This window comes from Hemiscyllium ocellatum, unplaced genomic scaffold (assembly GCF_020745735.1).
Source record: "Hemiscyllium ocellatum isolate sHemOce1 unplaced genomic scaffold, sHemOce1.pat.X.cur. scaffold_857_pat_ctg1, whole genome shotgun sequence".
Classification (NCBI taxonomy): domain Eukaryota; kingdom Metazoa; phylum Chordata; class Chondrichthyes; order Orectolobiformes; family Hemiscylliidae; genus Hemiscyllium; species Hemiscyllium ocellatum.
This window is the reverse complement of record NW_026869273.1, coordinates 145,819-168,419: the sequence shown is the minus strand read 5'-3', so window position 1 is coordinate 168,419 and position 22,601 is coordinate 145,819. Positions and strand designations below refer to the sequence as shown.

Here is a 22,601-nt window from a genome sequence, read left to right as displayed (position 1 = left end):
AACAAATTTATCCTAATATTTTCTTGAACAAGAAAGAAATGTCTTTGGTCTGTTTCCTGAATAGAGTGAAACCCCCATCTCTGTTTGTTTCTTCGCAAACTACTGTACGGAAGCGACCTGCTTTAGTAGCTACGTCTGTACGTAAAGATTATTCACGCAGACGATCGCCCAAGGCTGGAACTGGCTTCAGCTCCCTGGTGCCACCAGGCAGCCGTACTAACCACTGATCCACTGTGCCACCCGTACGATTTGGAACGATTTGTCATCATTTGCGGTGCAAGTAGCGAAACAGTTGTCAGTTTGTCAACTGGGTCGGATTATAATGTTGTCAGCGATCTGCAGCAATGTGAACGGAGATGTCGAATCAAGCTGCTGGTGGTGATGAGGCGCGCTTGCAGCGTGACATGTTTACACGGGGAGATCAGCTCCCTCCCCATTCTCCAGAGAGTCGGATACAAGTAGAGAGGATATTGAGAGTGGACGATAAAGAAAGGGTGCACGGACGTAATTCGCTTTTCGCAACTTTTCGGATTGATGCGGAATGCCGAGGAGCAAATCCTGTACGTGAGGGAAACGATGATTGGCATTTATGGGCAAGCTACACCAACACAAGGGGAGGCAATGAATAGGATCTTTCCGTCAAGGCCAACATTTCTCACCCATGCCGAGATCAGCCTGGTGGTGAGCTGCTCTCTCGAACCGCTGCAGTCCAAGTGCTGTCGGTAGCCCCGCGATGCTGTTTGGGCGGGGATTCCCGATTTTGACCCGGTAACACCGGAGGAACAAAGACATATTTGCAATTCAGGACAGCGAGTGTCTCGGAGGGGGGGGGAGAACTTGCGAATGGTGGTGTTCCCGTGGATCTGCTGCCGTCATCCTTCGAGGCTGCGTTGGCCATGGGTTTGCAAGGTGCTGCCTGAGGAATTCTGGTGAATCTTGTAGATGCCGGGGGAATGAATGACCCTGCCGGGGGAATGAATGACCCTGCCGCCGCCGCTGTCCCCGATCACCGGGAGAAACCTCTCTGCAGTCGACCTGACGTGCGGTGGCTCCGGCCCGTGCCATCTGATTGGTCGTCAGCGCGACCTGCGCGGCTACGTAACAGATGGACAGAAAAGCACGGGGAAAGCACAGCGACTGCTGCAGAGTGATCTTCCGGTCTGGTTGGATATCTTGGAAGGAAGGTAGACGGTAAGGGAATAAAGGAACTTTGAATATCATCAAACTGATGGAAAGGATAGTCGGCAAATATGACCTCCACCGTTGGAGTATTAATGTGCTATCGCTTCTCGGCCTTTTGGCTTGGAATATGTGTAGTTTCTGTTCTTATCAGTTTAATCGCTGATATCTCCCGAAGGTGGGAGTGTTTGTATTAAATGGATTTTTGGAGCAGGGAGATGGCTTAAGGGCTTGCTCTGTCCTCTCCATGTATCAGCCTGGTATTGCAGTGTTTCCAGGAATGGTGCACCCAACGCTTACCCAAGTTCAAAAGCAGGTGAATGCAATGTGAATCTCTTGCCTTTGCTAGTTTGCCGTGTTGATGGCAGTCAGTGATTGTTGCATCTATTGTCTTTTCAGTTGCAGGAAACTATCGTCTTTTGTTACGGGTTTTCTGTCTTATGAACCTGCTCTGCAGTTACCTGATGAAGGTGCAGCACGCAGAAAGCCAGGACAGGGGTAACCCCAACGTGCTACAGGGAACATTCTGGAACCAGGGGCCTGCCAGGAAGGTAACTTGCCAATTTAAATGAATGGATTTGCCCTTGTCTGCCGTTTTGGGCTTCTGCGGTCGTTCTTGGAACGTATCCCACCGATGGTACGGCGGTGGCGGGGGGTGGGGTGACTGCTGTAATTTCAAAGAACCCCGTTGGCCTGAAACCTGGTGTTGTGGGATTTTTAACACAGTCAAATCAGGTTGTGGGATCCCATGACTCAGCCAATGTCAAATGGCTATCAGATCAGCCCCCACAGCCCCTTCCCAACCCCCCCGCCTCCCCCCCCACCCCCGAGGCAACAAATTTATCCTAATATTTTCTTGAACAAGAAAGAAATGTCTTTGGTCTGTTTCCTGAATAGAGTGAAACCCCCATCTCTGTTTGTTTCTTCGCAAACTACTGTACGGAAGCGACCTGCTTTAGTAGCTACGTCTGTACGTAAAGATTATTCACGCAGACGATCGCCCAAGGCTGGAACTGGCTTCAGCTCCCTGGTGCCACCAGGCAGCCGTACTAACCACTGATCCACTGTGCCACCCGTACGATTTGGAACGATTTGTCATCATTTGCGGTGCAAGTAGCGAAACAGTTGTCAGTTTGTCAACTGGGTCGGATTATAATGTTGTCAGCGATCTGCAGCAATGTGAACGGAGATGTCGAATCGAGCTGCTGGTGGTGATGAGGCGCGCTTGCAGCGTGACATGTTTACACGGGGAGATCAGCTCCCTCCCCATTCTCCAGAGAGTCGGATACAAGTAGAGAGGATATTGAGAGTGGACGATAAAGAAAGGGTGCACGGACGTAATTCGCTTTTCGCAACTTTTCGGATTGATGCGGAATGCCGAGGAGCAAATCCTGTACGTGAGGGAAACGATGATTGGCATTTATGGGCAAGCTACACCAACACAAGGGGAGGCAATGAATAGGATCTTTCCGTCAAGGCCAACATTTCTCACCCATGCCGAGATCAGCCTGGTGGTGAGCTGCTCTCTCGAACCGCTGCAGTCCAAGTGCTGTCGGTAGCCCCGCGATGCTGTTTGGGCGGGGATTCCCGATTTTGACCCGGTAACACCGGAGGAACAAAGACATATTTGCAATTCAGGACAGCGAGTGTCTCGGAGGGGGGGGGAGAACTTGCGAATGGTGGTGTTCCCGTGGATCTGCTGCCGTCATCCTTCGAGGCTGCGTTGGCCATGGGTTTGCAAGGTGCTGCCTGAGGAATTCTGGTGAATCTTGTAGATGCCGGGGGAATGAATGACCCTGCCGGGGGAATGAATGACCCTGCCGCCGCCGCTGTCCCCGATCACCGGGAGAAACCTCTCTGCAGTCGACCTGACGTGCGGTGGCTCCGGCCCGTGCCATCTGATTGGTCGTCAGCGCGACCTGCGCGGCTACGTAACAGATGGAGAGAAAAGCACGGGGAAAGCACAGCGACTGCTGCAGAGTGATCTTCCGGTCTGGTTGGATATCTTGGAAGGAAGGTAGACGGTAAGGGAATAAAGGAACTTTGAATATCATCAAACTGATGGAAAGGATAGTCGGCAAATATGACCTCCACCGTTGGAGTATTAATGTGCTATCGCTTCTCGGCCTTTTGGCTTGGAATATGTGTAGTTTCTGTTCTTATCAGTTTAATCGCTGATATCTCCCGAAGGTGGGAGTGTTTGTATTAAATGGATTTTTGGAGCAGGGAGATGGCTTAAGGGCTTGCTCTGTCCTCTCCATGTATCAGCCTGGTATTGCAGTGTTTCCAGGAATGGTGCACCCAACGCTTACCCAGGTTCAAAAGCAGGTGAATGCAATGTGAATCTCTTGCCTTTGCTAGTTTGCCGTGTTGATGGCAGTCAGTGATTGTTGCATCTATTGTCTTTTCAGTTGCAGGAAACTATCGTCTTTTGTTACGGGTTTTCTGTCTTATGAACCTGCTCTGCAGTTACCTGATGAAGGTGCAGCACGCAGAAAGCCAGGACAGGGGTAACCCCAACGTGCTACAGGGAACATTCTGGAACCAGGGGCCTGCCAGGAAGGTAACTTGCCAATTTAAATGAATGGATTTGCCCTTGTCTGCCGTTTTGGGCTTCTGCGGTCGTTCTTGGAACGTATCCCACCGATGGTACGGCGGTGGCGGGGGGTGGGGTGACTGCTGTAATTTCAAAGAACCCCGTTGGCCTGAAACCTGGTGTTGTGGGATTTTTAACACAGTCAAATCAGGTTGTGGGATCCCATGACTCAGCCAATGTCAAATGGCTATCAGATCAGCCCCCACAGCCCCTTCCCAACCCCCCCGCCTCCCCCCCCACCCCCGAGGCAACAAATTTATCCTAATATTTTCTTGAACAAGAAAGAAATGTCTTTGGTCTGTTTCCTGAATAGAGTGAAACCCCCATCTCTGTTTGTTTCTTCGCAAACTACTGTACGGAAGCGACCTGCTTTAGTAGCTACGTCTGTACGTAAAGATTATTCACGCAGACGATCGCCCAAGGCTGGAACTGGCTTCAGCTCCCTGGTGCCACCAGGCAGCCGTACTAACCACTGATCCACTGTGCCACCCGTACGATTTGGAACGATTTGTCATCATTTGCGGTGCAAGTAGCGAAACAGTTGTCAGTTTGTCAACTGGGTCGGATTATAATGTTGTCAGCGATCTGCAGCAATGTGAACGGAGATGTCGAATCGAGCTGCTGGTGGTGATGAGGCGCGCTTGCAGCGTGACATGTTTACACGGGGAGATCAGCTCCCTCCCCATTCTCCAGAGAGTCGGATACAAGTAGAGAGGATATTGAGAGTGGACGATAAAGAAAGGGTGCACGGACGTAATTCGCTTTTCGCAACTTTTCGGATTGATGCGGAATGCCGAGGAGCAAATCCTGTACGTGAGGGAAACGATGATTGGCATTTATGGGCAAGCTACACCAACACAAGGGGAGGCAATGAATAGGATCTTTCCGTCAAGGCCAACATTTCTCACCCATGCCGAGATCAGCCTGGTGGTGAGCTGCTCTCTCGAACCGCTGCAGTCCAAGTGCTGTCGGTAGCCCCGCGATGCTGTTTGGGCGGGGATTCCCGATTTTGACCCGGTAACACCGGAGGAACAAAGACATATTTGCAATTCAGGACAGCGAGTGTCTCGGAGGGGGGGGAGAACTTGCGAATGGTGGTGTTCCCGTGGATCTGCTGCCGTCATCCTTCGAGGCTGCGTTGGCCATGGGTTTGCAAGGTGCTGCCTGAGGAATTCTGGTGAATCTTGTAGATGCCGGGGGAATGAATGACCCTGCCGGGGGAATGAATGACCCTGCCGCCGCCGCTGTCCCCGATCACCGGGAGAAACCTCTCTGCAGTCGACCTGACGTGCGGTGGCTCCGGCCCGTGCCATCTGATTGGTCGTCAGCGCGACCTACGCGGCTACGTAACAGATGGAGAGAAAAGCACGGGGAAAGCACAGCGACTGCTGCAGAGTGATCTTCCGGTCTGGTTGGATATCTTGGAAGGAAGGTAGACGGTAAGGGAAAAAGGAACTTTGAATATCATCAAACTGATGGAAAGGATAGTCGGCAAATATGACCTCCACCGTTGGAGTATTGATGTGCTATCGCTTCTCGGCCTTTTGGCTTGGAATATGTGTAGTTTCTGTTCTTATCAGTTTAATCGCTGATATCTCCCGAAGGTGGGAGTGTTTGTATTAAATGGATTTTTGGAGCAGGGAGATGGCTTAAGGGCTTGCTCTGTCCTCTCCATGTATCAGCCTGGTATTGCAGTGTTTCCAGGAATGGTGCACCCAACGCTTACCCAAGTTCAAAAGCAGGTGAATGCAATGTGAATCTCTTGCCTTTGCTAGTTTGCCGTGTTGATGGCAGTCAGTGATTGTTGCATCTATTGTCTTTTCAGTTGCAGGAAACTATCGTCTTTTGTTACGGGTTTTCTGTCTTATGAACCTGCTCTGCAGTTACCTGATGAAGGTGCAGCACGCAGAAAGCCAGGACAGGGGTAACCCCAACGTGCTACAGGGAACATTCTGGAACCAGGGGCCTGCCAGGAAGGTAACTTGCCAATTTAAATGAATGGATTTGCCCTTGTCTGCCGTTTTGGGCTTCTGCGGTCGTTCTTGGAACGTATCCCACCGATGGTACGGCGGTGGCGGGGGGTGGGGTGACTGCTGTAATTTCAAAGAACCCCGTTGGGCTGAAACCTGGTGTTGTGGGATTTTTAACACAGTCAAATCAGGTTGTGGGATCCCATGACTCAGCCAATGTCAAATGGCTATCAGATCAGCCCCCACAGGCCCTTCCCAACCCCCCCGCCTCCCCCCCCACCCCCGAGGCAACAAATTTATCCTAATATTTTCTTGAACAAGAAAGAAATGTCTTTGGTCTGTTTCCTGAATAGAGTGAAACCCCCATCTCTGTTTGTTTCTTCGCAAACTACTGTACGGAAGCGACCTGCTTTAGTAGCTACGTCTGTACGTAAAGATTATTCACGCAGACGATCGCCCAAGGCTGGAACTGGCTTCAGCTCCCTGGTGCCACCAGGCAGCCGTACTAACCACTGATCCACTGTGCCACCCGTACGATTTGGAACGATTTGTCATCATTTGCGGTGCAAGTAGCGAAACAGTTGTCAGTTTGTCAACTGGGTCGGATTATAATGTTGTCAGCGATCTGCAGCAATGTGAACGGAGATGTCGAATCGAGCTGCTGGTGGTGATGAGGCGCGCTTGCAGCGTGACATGTTTACACGGGGAGATCAGCTCCCTCCCCATTCTCCAGAGAGTCGGATACAAGTAGAGAGGATATTGAGAGTGGACGATAAAGAAAGGGTGCACGGACGTAATTCGCTTTTCGCAACTTTTCGGATTGATGCGGAATGCCGAGGAGCAAATCCTGTACGTGAGGGAAACGATGATTGGCATTTATGGGCAAGCTACACCAACACAAGGGGAGGCAATGAATAGGATCTTTCCGTCAAGGCCAACATTTCTCACCCATGCCGAGATCAGCCTGGTGGTGAGCTGCTCTCTCGAACCGCTGCAGTCCAAGTGCTGTCGGTAGCCCCGCGATGCTGTTTGGGCGGGGATTCCCGATTTTGACCCGGTAACACCGGAGGAACAAAGACATATTTGCAATTCAGGACAGCGAGTGTCTCGGAGGGGGGGGGAGAACTTGCGAATGGTGGTGTTCCCGTGGATCTGCTGCCGTCATCCTTCGAGGCTGCGTTGGCCATGGGTTTGCAAGGTGCTGCCTGAGGAATTCTGGTGAATCTTGTAGATGCCGGGGGAATGAATGACCCTGCCGGGGGAATGAATGACCCTGCCGCCGCCGCTGTCCCCGATCACCGGGAGAAACCTCTCTGCAGTCGACCTGACGTGCGGTGGCTCCGGCCCGTGCCATCTGATTGGTCGTCAGCGCGACCTGCGCGGCTACGTAACAGATGGAGAGAAAAGCACGGGGAAAGCACAGCGACTGCTGCAGAGTGATCTTCCGGTCTGGTTGGATATCTTGGAAGGAAGGTAGACGGTAAGGGAATAAAGGAACTTTGAATATCATCAAACTGATGGAAAGGATAGTCGGCAAATATGACCTCCACCGTTGGAGTATTAATGTGCTATCGCTTCTCGGCCTTTTGGCTTGGAATATGTGTAGTTTCTGTTCTTATCAGTTTAATCGCTGATATCTCCCGAAGGTGGGAGTGTTTGTATTAAATGGATTTTTGGAGCAGGGAGATGGCTTAAGGGCTTGCTCTGTCCTCTCCATGTATCAGCCTGGTATTGCAGTGTTTCCAGGAATGGTGCACCCAACGCTTACCCAAGTTCAAAAGCAGGTGAATGCAATGTGAATCTCTTGCCTTTGCTAGTTTGCCGTGTTGATGGCAGTCAGTGATTGTTGCATCTATTGTCTTTTCAGTTGCAGGAAACTATCGTCTTTTGTTACGGGTTTTCTGTCTTATGAACCTGCTCTGCAGTTACCTGATGAAGGTGCAGCACGCAGAAAGCCAGGACAGGGGTAACCCCAACGTGCTACAGGGAACATTCTGGAACCAGGGGCCTGCCAGGAAGGTAACTTGCCAATTTAAATGAATGGATTTGCCCTTGTCTGCCGTTTTGGGCTTCTGCGGTCGTTCTTGGAACGTATCCCACCGATGGTACGGCGGTGGCGGGGGGTGGGGTGACTGCTGTAATTTCAAAGAACCCCGTTGGCCTGAAACCTGGTGTTGTGGGATTTTTAACACAGTCAAATCAGGTTGTGGGATCCCATGACTCAGCCAATGTCAAATGGCTATCAGATCAGCCCCCACAGCCCCTTCCCAACCCCCCCGCCTCCCCCCCCACCCCCGAGGCAACAAATTTATCCTAATATTTTCTTGAACAAGAAAGAAATGTCTTTGGTCTGTTTCCTGAATAGAGTGAAACCCCCATCTCTGTTTGTTTCTTCGCAAACTACTGTACGGAAGCGACCTGCTTTAGTAGCTACGTCTGTACGTAAAGATTATTCACGCAGACGATCGCCCAAGGCTGGAACTGGCTTCAGCTCCCTGGTGCCACCAGGCAGCCGTACTAACCACTGATCCACTGTGCCACCCGTACGATTTGGAACGATTTGTCATCATTTGCGGTGCAAGTAGCGAAACAGTTGTCAGTTTGTCAACTGGGTCGGATTATAATGTTGTCAGCGATCTGCAGCAATGTGAACGGAGATGTCGAATCGAGCTGCTGGTGGTGATGAGGCGCGCTTGCAGCGTGACATGTTTACACGGGGAGATCAGCTCCCTCCCCATTCTCCAGAGAGTCGGATACAAGTAGAGAGGATATTGAGAGTGGACGATAAAGAAAGGGTGCACGGACGTAATTCGCTTTTCGCAACTTTTCGGATTGATGCGGAATGCCGAGGAGCAAATCCTGTACGTGAGGGAAACGATGATTGGCATTTATGGGCAAGCTACACCAACACAAGGGGAGGCAATGAATAGGATCTTTCCGTCAAGGCCAACATTTCTCACCCATGCCGAGATCAGCCTGGTGGTGAGCTGCTCTCTCGAACCGCTGCAGTCCAAGTGCTGTCGGTAGCCCCGCGATGCTGTTTGGGCGGGGATTCCCGATTTTGACCCGGTAACACCGGAGGAACAAAGACATATTTGCAATTCAGGACAGCGAGTGTCTCGGAGGGGGGGAGAACTTGCGAATGGTGGTGTTCCCGTGGATCTGCTGCCGTCATCCTTCGAGGCTGCGTTGGCCATGGGTTTGCAAGGTGCTGCCTGAGGAATTCTGGTGAATCTTGTAGATGCCGGGGGAATGAATGACCCTGCCGGGGGAATGAATGACCCTGCCGCCGCCGCTGTCCCCGATCACCGGGAGAAACCTCTCTGCAGTCGACCTGACGTGCGGTGGCTCCGGCCCGTGCCATCTGATTGGTCGTCAGCGCGACCTACGCGGCTACGTAACAGATGGAGAGAAAAGCACGGGGAAAGCACAGCGACTGCTGCAGAGTGATCTTCCGGTCTGGTTGGATATCTTGGAAGGAAGGTAGACGGTAAGGGAAAAAGGAACTTTGAATATCATCAAACTGATGGAAAGGATAGTCGGCAAATATGACCTCCACCGTTGGAGTATTGATGTGCTATCGCTTCTCGGCCTTTTGGCTTGGAATATGTGTAGTTTCTGTTCTTATCAGTTTAATCGCTGATATCTCCCGAAGGTGGGAGTGTTTGTATTAAATGGATTTTTGGAGCAGGGAGATGGCTTAAGGGCTTGCTCTGTCCTCTCCATGTATCAGCCTGGTATTGCAGTGTTTCCAGGAATGGTGCACCCAACGCTTACCCAAGTTCAAAAGCAGGTGAATGCAATGTGAATCTCTTGCCTTTGCTAGTTTGCCGTGTTGATGGCAGTCAGTGATTGTTGCATCTATTGTCTTTTCAGTTGCAGGAAACTATCGTCTTTTGTTACGGGTTTTCTGTCTTATGAACCTGCTCTGCAGTTACCTGATGAAGGTGCAGCACGCAGAAAGCCAGGACAGGGGTAACCCCAACGTGCTACAGGGAACATTCTGGAACCAGGGGCCTGCCAGGAAGGTAACTTGCCAATTTAAATGAATGGATTTGCCCTTGTCTGCCGTTTTGGGCTTCTGCGGTCGTTCTTGGAACGTATCCCACCGATGGTACGGCGGTGGCGGGGGGTGGGGTGACTGCTGTAATTTCAAAGAACCCCGTTGGCCTGAAACCTGGTGTTGTGGGATTTTTAACACAGTCAAATCAGGTTGTGGGATCCCATGACTCAGCCAATGTCAAATGGCTATCAGATCAGCCCCCACAGCCCCTTCCCAACCCCCCCGCCTCCCCCCCCACCCCCGAGGCAACAAATTTATCCTAATATTTTCTTGAACAAGAAAGAAATGTCTTTGGTCTGTTTCCTGAATAGAGTGAAACCCCCATCTCTGTTTGTTTCTTCGCAAACTACTGTACGGAAGCGACCTGCTTTAGTAGCTACGTCTGTACGTAAAGATTATTCACGCAGACGATCGCCCAAGGCTGGAACTGGCTTCAGCTCCCTGGTGCCACCAGGCAGCCGTACTAACCACTGATCCACTGTGCCACCCGTACGATTTGGAACGATTTGTCATCATTTGCGGTGCAAGTAGCGAAACAGTTGTCAGTTTGTCAACTGGGTCGGATTATAATGTTGTCAGCGATCTGCAGCAATGTGAACGGAGATGTCGAATCGAGCTGCTGGTGGTGATGAGGCGCGCTTGCAGCGTGACATGTTTACACGGGGAGATCAGCTCCCTCCCCATTCTCCAGAGAGTCGGATACAAGTAGAGAGGATATTGAGAGTGGACGATAAAGAAAGGGTGCACGGACGTAATTCGCTTTTCGCAACTTTTCGGATTGATGCGGAATGCCGAGGAGCAAATCCTGTACGTGAGGGAAACGATGATTGGCATTTATGGGCAAGCTACACCAACACAAGGGGAGGCAATGAATAGGATCTTTCCGTCAAGGCCAACATTTCTCGCCCATGCCGAGATCAGCCTGGTGGTGAGCTGCTCTCTCGAACCGCTGCAGTCCAAGTGCTGTCGGTAGCCCCGCGATGCTGTTTGGGCGGGGATTCCCGATTTTGACCCGGTAACACCGGAGGAACAAAGACATATTTGCAATTCAGGACAGCGAGTGTCTCGGGGGGGGGGGGGAGAACTTGCGAATGGTGGTGTTCCCGTGGATCTGCTGCCGTCATCCTTCGAGGCTGCGTTGGCCATGGGTTTGCAAGGTGCTGCCTGAGGAATTCTGGTGAATCTTGTAGATGCCGGGGGAATGAATGACCCTGCCGGGGGAATGAATGACCCTGCCGCCGCCGCTGTCCCCGATCACCGGGAGAAACCTCTCTGCAGTCGACCTGACGTGCGGTGGCTCCGGCCCGTGCCATCTGATTGGTCGTCAGCGCGACCTACGCGGCTACGTAACAGATGGAGAGAAAAGCACGGGGAAAGCACAGCGACTGCTGCAGAGTGATCTTCCGGTCTGGTTGGATATCTTGGAAGGAAGGTAGACGGTAAGGGAATAAAGGAACTTTGAATATCATCAAACTGATGGAAAGGATAGTCGGCAAATATGACCTCCACCGTTGGAGTATTAATGTGCTATCGCTTCTCGGCCTTTTGGCTTGGAATATGTGTAGTTTCTGTTCTTATCAGTTTAATCGCTGATATCTCCCGAAGGTGGGAGTGTTTGTATTAAATGGATTTTTGGAGCAGGGAGATGGCTTAAGGGCTTGCTCTGTCCTCTCCATGTATCAGCCTGGTATTGCAGTGTTTCCAGGAATGGTGCACCCAACGCTTACCCAAGTTCAAAAGCAGGTGAATGCAATGTGAATCTCTTGCCTTTGCTAGTTTGCCGTGTTGATGGCAGTCAGTGATTGTTGCATCTATTGTCTTTTCAGTTGCAGGAAACTATCGTCTTTTGTTACGGGTTTTCTGTCTTATGAACCTGCTCTGCAGTTACCTGATGAAGGTGCAGCACGCAGAAAGCCAGGACAGGGGTAACCCCAACGTGCTACAGGGAACATTCTGGAACCAGGGGCCTGCCAGGAAGGTAACTTGCCAATTTAAATGAATGGATTTGCCCTTGTCTGCCGTTTTGGGCTTCTGCGGTCGTTCTTGGAACGTATCCCACCGATGGTACGGCGGTGGCGGGGGGTGGGGTGACTGCTGTAATTTCAAAGAACCCCGTTGGCCTGAAACCTGGTGTTGTGGGATTTTTAACACAGTCAAATCAGGTTGTGGGATCCCATGACTCAGCCAATGTCAAATGGCTATCAGATCAGCCCCCACAGCCCCTTCCCAACCCCCCCGCCTCCCCCCCCACCCCCGAGGCAACAAATTTATCCTAATATTTTCTTGAACAAGAAAGAAATGTCTTTGGTCTGTTTCCTGAATAGAGTGAAACCCCCATCTCTGTTTGTTTCTTCGCAAACTACTGTACGGAAGCGACCTGCTTTAGTAGCTACGTCTGTACGTAAAGATTATTCACGCAGACGATCGCCCAAGGCTGGAACTGGCTTCAGCTCCCTGGTGCCACCAGGCAGCCGTACTAACCACTGATCCACTGTGCCACCCGTACGATTTGGAACGATTTGTCATCATTTGCGGTGCAAGTAGCGAAACAGTTGTCAGTTTGTCAACTGGGTCGGATTATAATGTTGTCAGCGATCTGCAGCAATGTGAACGGAGATGTCGAATCGAGCTGCTGGTGGTGATGAGGCGCGCTTGCAGCGTGACATGTTTACACGGGGAGATCAGCTCCCTCCCCATTCTCCAGAGAGTCGGATACAAGTAGAGAGGATATTGAGAGTGGACGATAAAGAAAGGGTGCACGGACGTAATTCGCTTTTCGCAACTTTTCGGATTGATGCGGAATGCCGAGGAGCGAATCCTGTACGTGAGGGAAACGATGATTGGCATTTATGGGCAAGCTACACCAACACAAGGGGAGGCAATGAATAGGATCTTTCCGTCAAGGCCAACATTTCTCGCCCATGCCGAGATCAGCCTGGTGGTGAGCTGCTCTCTCGAGCCGCTGCAGTCCAAGTGCTGTCGGTAGCCCCGCGATGCTGTTTGGGCGGGGATTCCCGATTTTGACCCGGTAACACCGGAGGAACAAAGACATATTTGCAATTCAGGACAGCGAGTGTCTCGGAGTGGGGGGAGAACTTGCGAATGGTGGTGTTCCCGTGGATCTGCTGCCGTCATCCTTCGAGGCTGCGTTGGCCATGGGTTTGCAAGGTGCTGCCTGAGGAATTCTGGTGAATCTTGTAGATGCCGGGGGAATGAATGACCCTGCCGCCGCCGCTGTCCCCGATCACCGGGAGAAACCTCTCTGCAGTCGACCTGACGTGCGGTGGCTCCGGCCCGTGCCATCTGATTGGTCGTCAGCGCGACCTACGCGGCTACGTAACAGATGGAGAGAAAAGCACGGGGAAAGCACAGCGACTGCTGCAGAGTGATCTTCCGGTCTGGTTGGATATCTTGGAAGGAAGGTAGACGGTAAGGGAATAAAGGAACTTTGAATATCATCAAACTGATGGAAAGGATAGTCGGCAAATATGACCTCCACCGTTGGAGTATTAATGTGCTATCGCTTCTCGGCCTTTTGGCTTGGAATATGTGTAGTTTCTGTTCTTATCAGTTTAATCGCTGATATCTCCCGAAGGTGGGAGTGTTTGTATTAAATGGATTTTTGGAGCAGGGAGATGGCTTAAGGGCTTGCTCTGTCCTCTCCATGTATCAGCCTGGTATTGCAGTGTTTCCAGGAATGGTGCACCCAACGCTTACCCAAGTTCAAAAGCAGGTGAATGCAATGTGAATCTCTTGCCTTTGCTAGTTTGCCGTGTTGATGGCAGTCAGTGATTGTTGCATCTATTGTCTTTTCAGTTGCAGGAAACTATCGTCTTTTGTTACGGGTTTTCTGTCTTATGAACCTGCTCTGCAGTTACCTGATGAAGGTGCAGCACGCAGAAAGCCAGGACAGGGGTAACCCCAACGTGCTACAGGGAACATTCTGGAACCAGGGGCCTGCCAGGAAGGTAACTTGCCAATTTAAATGAATGGATTTGCCCTTGTCTGCCGTTTTGGGCTTCTGCGGTCGTTCTTGGAACGTATCCCACCGATGGTACGGCGGTGGCGGGGGGTGGGGTGACTGCTGTAATTTCAAAGAACCCCGTTGGGCTGAAACCTGGTGTTGTGGGATTTTTAACACAGTCAAATCAGGTTGTGGGATCCCATGACTCAGCCAATGTCAAATGGCTATCAGATCAGCCCCCACAGCCCCTTCCCAACCCCCCCCCCCTCCCCCCCCACCCCCGAGGCAACAAATTTATCCTAATATTTTCTTGAACAAGAAAGAAATGTCTTTGGTCTGTTTCCTGAATAGAGTGAAACCCCCATCTCTGTTTGTTTCTTCGCAAACTACTGTACGGAAGCGACCTGCTTTAGTAGCTACGTCTGTACGTAAAGATTATTCACGCAGACGATCGCCCAAGGCTGGAACTGGCTTCAGCTCCCTGGTGCCACCAGGCAGCCGTACTAACCACTGATCCACTGTGCCACCCGTACGATTTGGAACGATTTGTCATCATTTGCGGTGCAAGTAGCGAAACAGTTGTCAGTTTGTCAACTGGGTCGGATTATAATGTTGTCAGCGATCTGCAGCAATGTGAACGGAGATGTCGAATCGAGCTGCTGGTGGTGATGAGGCGCGCTTGCAGCGTGACATGTTTACACGGGGAGATCAGCTCCCTCCCCATTCTCCAGAGAGTCGAATACAAGTAGAGAGGATATTGAGAGTGGACGATAAAGAAAGGGTGCACGGACGTAATTCGCTTTTCGCAACTTTTCGGATTGATGCGGAATGCCGAGGAGCGAATCCTGTACGTGAGGGAAACGATGATTGGCATTTATGGGCAAGCTACACCAACACAAGGGGAGGCAATGAATAGGATCTTTCCGTCAAGGCCAACATTTCTCGCCCATGCCGAGATCAGCCTGGTGGTGAGCTGCTCTCTCGAGCCGCTGCAGTCCAAGTGCTGTCGGTAGCCCCGCGATGCTGTTTGGGCGGGGATTCCCGATTTTGACCCGGTAACACCGGAGGAACAAAGACATATTTGCAATTCAGGACAGCGAGTGTCTCGGAGGGGGGGGAGAACTTGCGAATGGTGGTGTTCCCGTGGATCTGCTGCCGTCATCCTTCGAGGCTGCGTTGGCCATGGGTTTGCAAGGTGCTGCCTGAGGAATTCTGGTGAATCTTGTAGATGCCGGGGGAATGAATGACCCTGCCGCCGCCGCTGTCCCCGATCACCGGGAGAAACCTCTCTGCAGTCGACCTGACGTGCGGTGGCTCCGGCCCGTGCCATCTGATTGGTCGTCAGCGCGACCTACGCGGCTACGTAACAGATGGAGAGAAAAGCACGGGGAAAGCACAGCGACTGCTGCAGAGTGATCTTCCGGTCTGGTTGGATATCTTGGAAGGAAGGTAGACGGTAAGGGAATAAAGGAACTTTGAATATCATCAAACTGATGGAAAGGATAGTCGGCAAATATGACCTCCACCGTTGGAGTATTGATGTGCTATCGCTTCTCGGCCTTTTGGCTTGGAATATGTGTAGTTTCTGTTCTTATCAGTTTAATCGCTGATATCTCCCGAAGGTGGGAGTGTTTGTATTAAATGGATTTTTGGAGCAGGGAGATGGCTTAAGGGCTTGCTCTGTCCTCTCCATGTATCAGCCTGGTATTGCAGTGTTTCCAGGAATGGTGCACCCAACGCTTACCCAAGTTCAAAAGCAGGTGAATGCAATGTGAATCTCTTGCCTTTGCTAGTTTGCCGTGTTGATGGCAGTCAGTGATTGTTGCATCTATTGTCTTTTCAGTTGCAGGAAACTATCGTCTTTTGTTACGGGTTTTCTGTCTTATGAACCTGCTCTGCAGTTACCTGATGAAGGTGCAGCACGCAGAAAGCCAGGACAGGGGTAACCCCAACGTGCTACAGGGAACATTCTGGAACCAGGGGCCTGCCAGGAAGGTAACTTGCCAATTTAAATGAATGGATTTGCCCTTGTCTGCCGTTTTGGGCTTCTGCGGTCGTTCTTGGAACGTATCCCACCGATGGTACGGCGGTGGCGGGGGGTGGGGTGACTGCTGTAATTTCAAAGAACCCCGTTGGGCTGAAACCTGGTGTTGTGGGATTTTTAACACAGTCAAATCAGGTTGTGGGATCCCATGACTCAGCCAATGTCAAATGGCTATCAGATCAGCCCCCACAGCCCCTTCCCAACCCCCCCGCCTCCCCCCCCACCCCCGAGGCAACAAATTTATCCTAATATTTTCTTGAACAAGAAAGAAATGTCTTTGGTCTGTTTCCTGAATAGAGTGAAACCCCCATCTCTGTTTGTTTCTTCGCAAACTACTGTACGGAAGCGACCTGCTTTAGTAGCTACGTCTGTACGTAAAGATTATTCACGCAGACGATCGCCCAAGGCTGGAACTGGCTTCAGCTCCCTGGTGCCACCAGGCAGCCGTACTAACCACTGATCCACTGTGCCACCCGTACGATTTGGAACGATTTGTCATCATTTGCGGTGCAAGTAGCGAAACAGTTGTCAGTTTGTCAACTGGGTCGGATTATAATGTTGTCAGCGATCTGCAGCAATGTGAACGGAGATGTCGAATCGAGCTGCTGGTGGTGATGAGGCGCGCTTGCAGCGTGACATGTTTACACGGGGAGATCAGCTCCCTCCCCATTCTCCAGAGAGTCGAATACAAGTAGAGAGGATATTGAGAGTGGACGATAAAGAAAGGGTGCACGGACGTAATTCGCTTTTCGCAACTTTTCGGATTGATGCGGAATGCCGAGGAGCGAATCCTGTACGTGAGGGAAACGATGATTGGCATTTATGGGCAAGCTACACCAACACAAGGGGAGGCAATGAATAGGATCTTTCCGTCAAGGCCAACATTTCTCGCCCATGCCGAGATCAGCCTGGTGGTGAGCTGCTCTCTCGAGCCGCTGCAGTCCAAGTGCTGTCGGTAGCCCCGCGATGCTGTTTGGGCGGGGATTCCCGATTTTGACCCGGTAACACCGGAGGAACAAAGACATATTTGCAATTCAGGACAGCGAGTGTCTCGGAGGGGGGGGAGAACTTGCGAATGGTGGTGTTCCCGTGGATCTGCTGCCGTCATCCTTCGAGGCTGCGTTGGCCATGGGTTTGCAAGGTGCTGCCTGAGGAATTCTGGTGAATCTTGTAGATGCCGGGGGAATGAATGACCCTGCCGCCGCCGCTGTCCCCGATCACCGGGAGAAACCTCTCTGCAGTCGACCTGACGTGCGGTGGCTCCGGCCCGTGCCATCTGATTGGTCGTCAGCGCGACCTACGCGGCTACGTAACAGATGGAGAGAAAAGCACGGGGAAAGCACAGCGACTGCTGCAGAGTGATCTTCCGGTCTGGTTGGATATCTTGGAAGGAAGGTAGACGGTAAGGGAATAAAGGAACTTTGAATATCATCAAACTGATGGAAAGGATAGTCGGCAAATATGACCTCCACCGTTGGAGTATTGATGTGCTATCGCTTCTCGGCCTTTTGGCTTGGAATATGTGTAGTTTCTGTTCTTATCAGTTTAATCGCTGATATCTCCCGAAGGTGGGAGTGTTTGTATTAAATGGATTTTTGGAGCAGGGAGATGGCTTAAGGGCTTGCTCTGTCCTCTCCATGTATCAGCCTGGTATTGCAGTGTTTCCAGGAATGGTGCACCCAACGCTTACCCAAGTTCAAAAGCAGGTGAATGCAATGTGAATCTCTTGCCTTTGCTAGTTTGCCGTGTTGATGGCAGTCAGTGATTGTTGCATCTATTGTCTTTTCAGTTGCAGGAAACTATCGTCTTTTGTTACGGGTTTTCTGTCTTATGAACCTGCTCTGCAGTTACCTGATGAAGGTGCAGCACGCAGAAAGCCAGGACAGGGGTAACCCCAACGTGCTACAGGGAACATTCTGGAACCAGGGGCCTGCCAGGAAGGTAACTTGCCAATTTAAATGAATGGATTTGCCCTTGTCTGCCGTTTTGGGCTTCTGCGGTCGTTCTTGGAACGTATCCCACCGATGGTACGGCGGTGGCGGGGGGTGGGGTGACTGCTGTAATTTCAAAGAACCCCGTTGGCCTGAAACCTGGTGTTGTGGGATTTTTAACACAGTCAAATCAGGTTGTGGGATCCCATGACTCAGCCAATGTCAAATGGCTATCAGATCAGCCCCCACAGCCCCTTCCCAACCCCCCCGCCTCCCCCCCCACCCCCGAGGCAACAAATTTATCCTAATATTTTCTTGAACAAGAAAGAAATGTCTTTGGTCTGTTTCCTGAATAGAGTGAAACCCCCATCTCTGTTTGTTTCTTCGCAAACTACTGTACGGAAGCGACCTGCTTTAGTAGCTACGTCTGTACGTAAAGATTATTCACGCAGACGATCGCCCAAGGCTGGAACTGGCTTCAGCTCCCTGGTGCCACCAGGCAGCCGTACTAACCACTGATCCACTGTGCCACCCGTACGATTTGGAACGATTTGTCATCATTTGCGGTGCAAGTAGCGAAACAGTTGTCAGTTTGTCAACTGGGTCGGATTATAATGTTGTCAGCGATCTGCAGCAATGTGAACGGAGATGTCGAATCGAGCTGCTGGTGGTGATGAGGCGCGCTTGCAGCGTGACATGTTTACACGGGGAGATCAGCTCCCTCCCCATTCTCCAGAGAGTCGGATACAAGTAGAGAGGATATTGAGAGTGGACGATAAAGAAAGGGTGCACGGACGTAATTCGCTTTTCGCAACTTTTCGGATTGATGCGGAATGCCGAGGAGCGAATCCTGTACGTGAGGGAAACGATGATTGGCATTTATGGGCAAGCTACACCAACACAAGGGGAGGCAATGAATAGGATCTTTCCGTCAAGGCCAACATTTCTCGCCCATGCCGAGATCAGCCTGGTGGTGAGCTGCTCTCTCGAGCCGCTGCAGTCCAAGTGCTGTCGGTAGCCCCGCGATGCTGTTTGGGCGGGGATTCCCGATTTTGACCCGGTAACACCGGAGGAACAAAGACATATTTGCAATTCAGGACAGCGAGTGTCTCGGAGGGGGGGGGAGAACTTGCGAATGGTGGTGTTCCCGTGGATCTGCTGCCGTCATCCTTCGAGGCTGCGTTGGCCATGGGTTTGCAAGGTGCTGCCTGAGGAATTCTGGTGAATCTTGTAGATGCCGGGGGAATGAATGACCCTGCCGCCGCCGCTGTCCCCGATCACCGGGAGAAACCTCTCTGCAGTCGACCTGACGTGCGGTGGCTCCGGCCCGTGCCATCTGATTGGTCGTCAGCGCGACCTACGCGGCTACGTAACAGATGGAGAGAAAAGCACGGGGAAAGCACAGCGACTGCTGCAGAGTGATCTTCCGGTCTGGTTGGATATCTTGGAAGGAAGGTAGACGGTAAGGGAATAAAGGAACTTTGAATATCATCAAACTGATGGAAAGGATAGTCGGCAAATATGACCTCCACCGTTGGAGTATTAATGTGCTATCGCTTCTCGGCCTTTTGGCTTGGAATATGTGTAGTTTCTGTTCTTATCAGTTTAATCGCTGATATCTCCCGAAGGTGGGAGTGTTTGTATTAAATGGATTTTTGGAGCAGGGAGATGGCTTAAGGGCTTGCTCTGTCCTCTCCATGTATCAGCCTGGTATTGCAGTGTTTCCAGGAATGGTGCACCCAACGCTTACCCAAGTTCAAAAGCAGGTGAATGCAATGTGAATCTCTTGCCTTTGCTAGTTTGCCGTGTTGATGGCAGTCAGTGATTGTTGCATCTATTGTCTTTTCAGTTGCAGGAAACTATCGTCTTTTGTTACGGGTTTTCTGTCTTATGAACCTGCTCTGCAGTTACCTGATGAAGGTGCAGCACGCAGAAAGCCAGGACAGGGGTAACCCCAACGTGCTACAGGGAACATTCTGGAACCAGGGGCCTGCCAGGAAGGTAACTTGCCAATTTAAATGAATGGATTTGCCCTTGTCTGCCGTTTTGGGCTTCTGCGGTCGTTCTTGGAACGTATCCCACCGATGGTACGGCGGTGGCGGGGGGTGGGGTGACTGCTGTAATTTCAAAGAACCCCGTTGGGCTGAAACCTGGTGTTGTGGGATTTTTAACACAGTCAAATCAGGTTGTGGGATCCCATGACTCAGCCAATGTCAAATGGCTATCAGATCAGCCCCCACAGCCCCTTCCCAACCCCCCCGCCTCCCCCCCCACCCCCGAGGCAACAAATTTATCCTAATATTTTCTTGAACAAGAAAGAAATGTCTTTGGTCTGTTTCCTGAATAGAGTGAAACCCCCATCTCTGTTTGTTTCTTCGCAAACTACTGTACGGAAGCGACCTGCTTTAGTAGCTACGTCTGTACGTAAAGATTATTCACGCAGACGATCGCCCAAGGCTGGAACTGGCTTCAGCTCCCTGGTGCCACCAGGCAGCCGTACTAACCACTGATCCACTGTGCCACCCGTACGATTTGGAACGATTTGTCATCATTTGCGGTGCAAGTAGCGAAACAGTTGTCAGTTTGTCAACTGGGTCGGATTATAATGTTGTCAGCGATCTGCAGCAATGTGAACGGAGATGTCGAATCGAGCTGCTGGTGGTGATGAGGCGCGCTTGCAGCGTGACATGTTTACACGGGGAGATCAGCTCCCTCCCCATTCTCCAGAGAGTCGAATACAAGTAGAGAGGATATTGAGAGTGGACGATAAAGAAAGGGTGCACGGACGTAATTCGCTTTTCGCAACTTTTCGGATTGATGCGGAATGCCGAGGAGCGAATCCTGTACGTGAGGGAAACGATGATTGGCATTTATGGGCAAGCTACACCAACACAAGGGGAGGCAATGAATAGGATCTTTCCGTCAAGGCCAACATTTCTCGCCCATGCCGAGATCAGCCTGGTGGTGAGCTGCTCTCTCGAGCCGCTGCAGTCCAAGTGCTGTCGGTAGCCCCGCGATGCTGTTTGGGCGGGGATTCCCGATTTTGACCCGGTAACACCGGAGGAACAAAGACATATTTGCAATTCAGGACAGCGAGTGTCTCGGAGGGGGGGGAGAACTTGCGAATGGTGGTGTTCCCGTGGATCTGCTGCCGTCATCCTTCGAGGCTGCGTTGGCCATGGGTTTGCAAGGTGCTGCCTGAGGAATTCTGGTGAATCTTGTAGATGCCGGGGGAATGAATGACCCTGCCGCCGCCGCTGTCCCCGATCACCGGGAGAAACCTCTCTGCAGTCGACCTGACGTGCGGTGGCTCCGGCCCGTGCCATCTGATTGGTCGTCAGCGCGACCTACGCGGCTACGTAACAGATGGAGAGAAAAGCACGGGGAAAGCACAGCGACTGCTGCAGAGTGATCTTCCGGTCTGGTTGGATATCTTGGAAGGAAGGTAGACGGTAAGGGAATAAAGGAACTTTGAATATCATCAAACTGATGGAAAGGATAGTCGGCAAATATGACCTCCACCGTTGGAGTATTGATGTGCTATCGCTTCTCGGCCTTTTGGCTTGGAATATGTGTAGTTTCTGTTCTTATCAGTTTAATCGCTGATATCTCCCGAAGGTGGGAGTGTTTGTATTAAATGGATTTTTGGAGCAGGGAGATGGCTTAAGGGCTTGCTCTGTCCTCTCCATGTATCAGCCTGGTATTGCAGTGTTTCCAGGAATGGTGCACCCAACGCTTACCCAAGTTCAAAAGCAGGTGAATGCAATGTGAATCTCTTGCCTTTGCTAGTTTGCCGTGTTGATGGCAGTCAGTGATTGTTGCATCTATTGTCTTTTCAGTTGCAGGAAACTATCGTCTTTTGTTACGGGTTTTCTGTCTTATGAACCTGCTCTGCAGTTACCTGATGAAGGTGCAGCACGCAGAAAGCCAGGACAGGGGTAACCCCAACGTGCTACAGGGAACATTCTGGAACCAGGGGCCTGCCAGGAAGGTAACTTGCCAATTTAAATGAATGGATTTGCCCTTGTCTGCCGTTTTGGGCTTCTGCGGTCGTTCTTGGAACGTATCCCACCGATGGTACGGCGGTGGCGGGGGGTGGGGTGACTGCTGTAATTTCAAAGAACCCCGTTGGGCTGAAACCTGGTGTTGTGGGATTTTTAACACAGTCAAATCAGGTTGTGGGATCCCATGACTCAGCCAATGTCAAATGGCTATCAGATCAGCCCCCACAGCCCCTTCCCAACCCCCCCGCCTCCCCCCCCACCCCCGAGGCAACAAATTTATCCTAATATTTTCTTGAACAAGAAAGAAATGTCTTTGGTCTGTTTCCTGAATAGAGTGAAACCCCCATCTCTGTTTGTTTCTTCGCAAACTACTGTACGGAAGCGACCTGCTTTAGTAGCTACGTCTGTACGTAAAGATTATTCACGCAGACGATCGCCCAAGGCTGGAACTGGCTTCAGCTCCCTGGTGCCACCAGGCAGCCGTACTAACCACTGATCCACTGTGCCACCCGTACGATTTGGAACGATTTGTCATCATTTGCGGTGCAAGTAGCGAAACAGTTGTCAGTTTGTCAACTGGGTCGGATTATAATGTTGTCAGCGATCTGCAGCAATGTGAACGGAGATGTCGAATCGAGCTGCTGGTGGTGATGAGGCGCGCTTGCAGCGTGACATGTTTACACGGGGAGATCAGCTCCCTCCCCATTCTCCAGAGAGTCGAATACAAGTAGAGAGGATATTGAGAGTGGACGATAAAGAAAGGGTGCACGGACGTAATTCGCTTTTCGCAACTTTTCGGATTGATGCGGAATGCCGAGGAGCGAATCCTGTACGTGAGGGAAACGATGAT

The 22,601-nt window shown here is 51.3% G+C and overlaps 11 non-coding genes across 11 annotated transcripts; all 11 read left to right on the top strand.

Annotated features, from left to right (window-relative positions):
• The first annotated feature begins 1,281 nt into the window (after window positions 1-1,281).
• LOC132814514 (U2 spliceosomal RNA) lies at window positions 1,282-1,473 on the top strand. The gene has a single exon (XR_009644434.1). It is a non-coding gene; the product is annotated as a U2 spliceosomal RNA (small nuclear RNA).
• A 1,820-nt stretch (window positions 1,474-3,293) lies between these two features.
• LOC132814513 (U2 spliceosomal RNA) lies at window positions 3,294-3,485 on the top strand. Its single transcript, XR_009644433.1, has one exon. It is a non-coding gene; the product is annotated as a U2 spliceosomal RNA (small nuclear RNA).
• A 1,818-nt stretch (window positions 3,486-5,303) lies between these two features.
• LOC132814512 (U2 spliceosomal RNA) lies at window positions 5,304-5,495 on the top strand. Its single transcript, XR_009644432.1, has one exon. It is a non-coding gene; the product is annotated as a U2 spliceosomal RNA (small nuclear RNA).
• Window positions 5,496-7,315: 1,820 nt separating this feature from the next.
• On the top strand, window positions 7,316-7,507 carry LOC132814511 (U2 spliceosomal RNA). The gene has a single exon (XR_009644431.1). It is a non-coding gene; the product is annotated as a U2 spliceosomal RNA (small nuclear RNA).
• A 1,817-nt stretch (window positions 7,508-9,324) lies between these two features.
• On the top strand, window positions 9,325-9,516 carry LOC132814510 (U2 spliceosomal RNA). Its single transcript, XR_009644430.1, has one exon. It is a non-coding gene; the product is annotated as a U2 spliceosomal RNA (small nuclear RNA).
• A 1,821-nt stretch (window positions 9,517-11,337) lies between these two features.
• On the top strand, window positions 11,338-11,529 carry LOC132814509 (U2 spliceosomal RNA). The gene has a single exon (XR_009644429.1). It is a non-coding gene; the product is annotated as a U2 spliceosomal RNA (small nuclear RNA).
• Window positions 11,530-13,327: 1,798 nt separating this feature from the next.
• Window positions 13,328-13,519, top strand: LOC132814508 (U2 spliceosomal RNA). Its single transcript, XR_009644428.1, has one exon. It is a non-coding gene; the product is annotated as a U2 spliceosomal RNA (small nuclear RNA).
• Window positions 13,520-15,318: 1,799 nt separating this feature from the next.
• On the top strand, window positions 15,319-15,510 carry LOC132814507 (U2 spliceosomal RNA). Its single transcript, XR_009644427.1, has one exon. It is a non-coding gene; the product is annotated as a U2 spliceosomal RNA (small nuclear RNA).
• Window positions 15,511-17,308: 1,798 nt separating this feature from the next.
• Window positions 17,309-17,500, top strand: LOC132814506 (U2 spliceosomal RNA). The gene has a single exon (XR_009644426.1). It is a non-coding gene; the product is annotated as a U2 spliceosomal RNA (small nuclear RNA).
• Window positions 17,501-19,299: 1,799 nt separating this feature from the next.
• Window positions 19,300-19,491, top strand: LOC132814532 (U2 spliceosomal RNA). The gene has a single exon (XR_009644447.1). It is a non-coding gene; the product is annotated as a U2 spliceosomal RNA (small nuclear RNA).
• Window positions 19,492-21,289: 1,798 nt separating this feature from the next.
• On the top strand, window positions 21,290-21,481 carry LOC132814531 (U2 spliceosomal RNA). Its single transcript, XR_009644446.1, has one exon. It is a non-coding gene; the product is annotated as a U2 spliceosomal RNA (small nuclear RNA).
• Window positions 21,482-22,601: the final 1,120 nt, after the last annotated feature.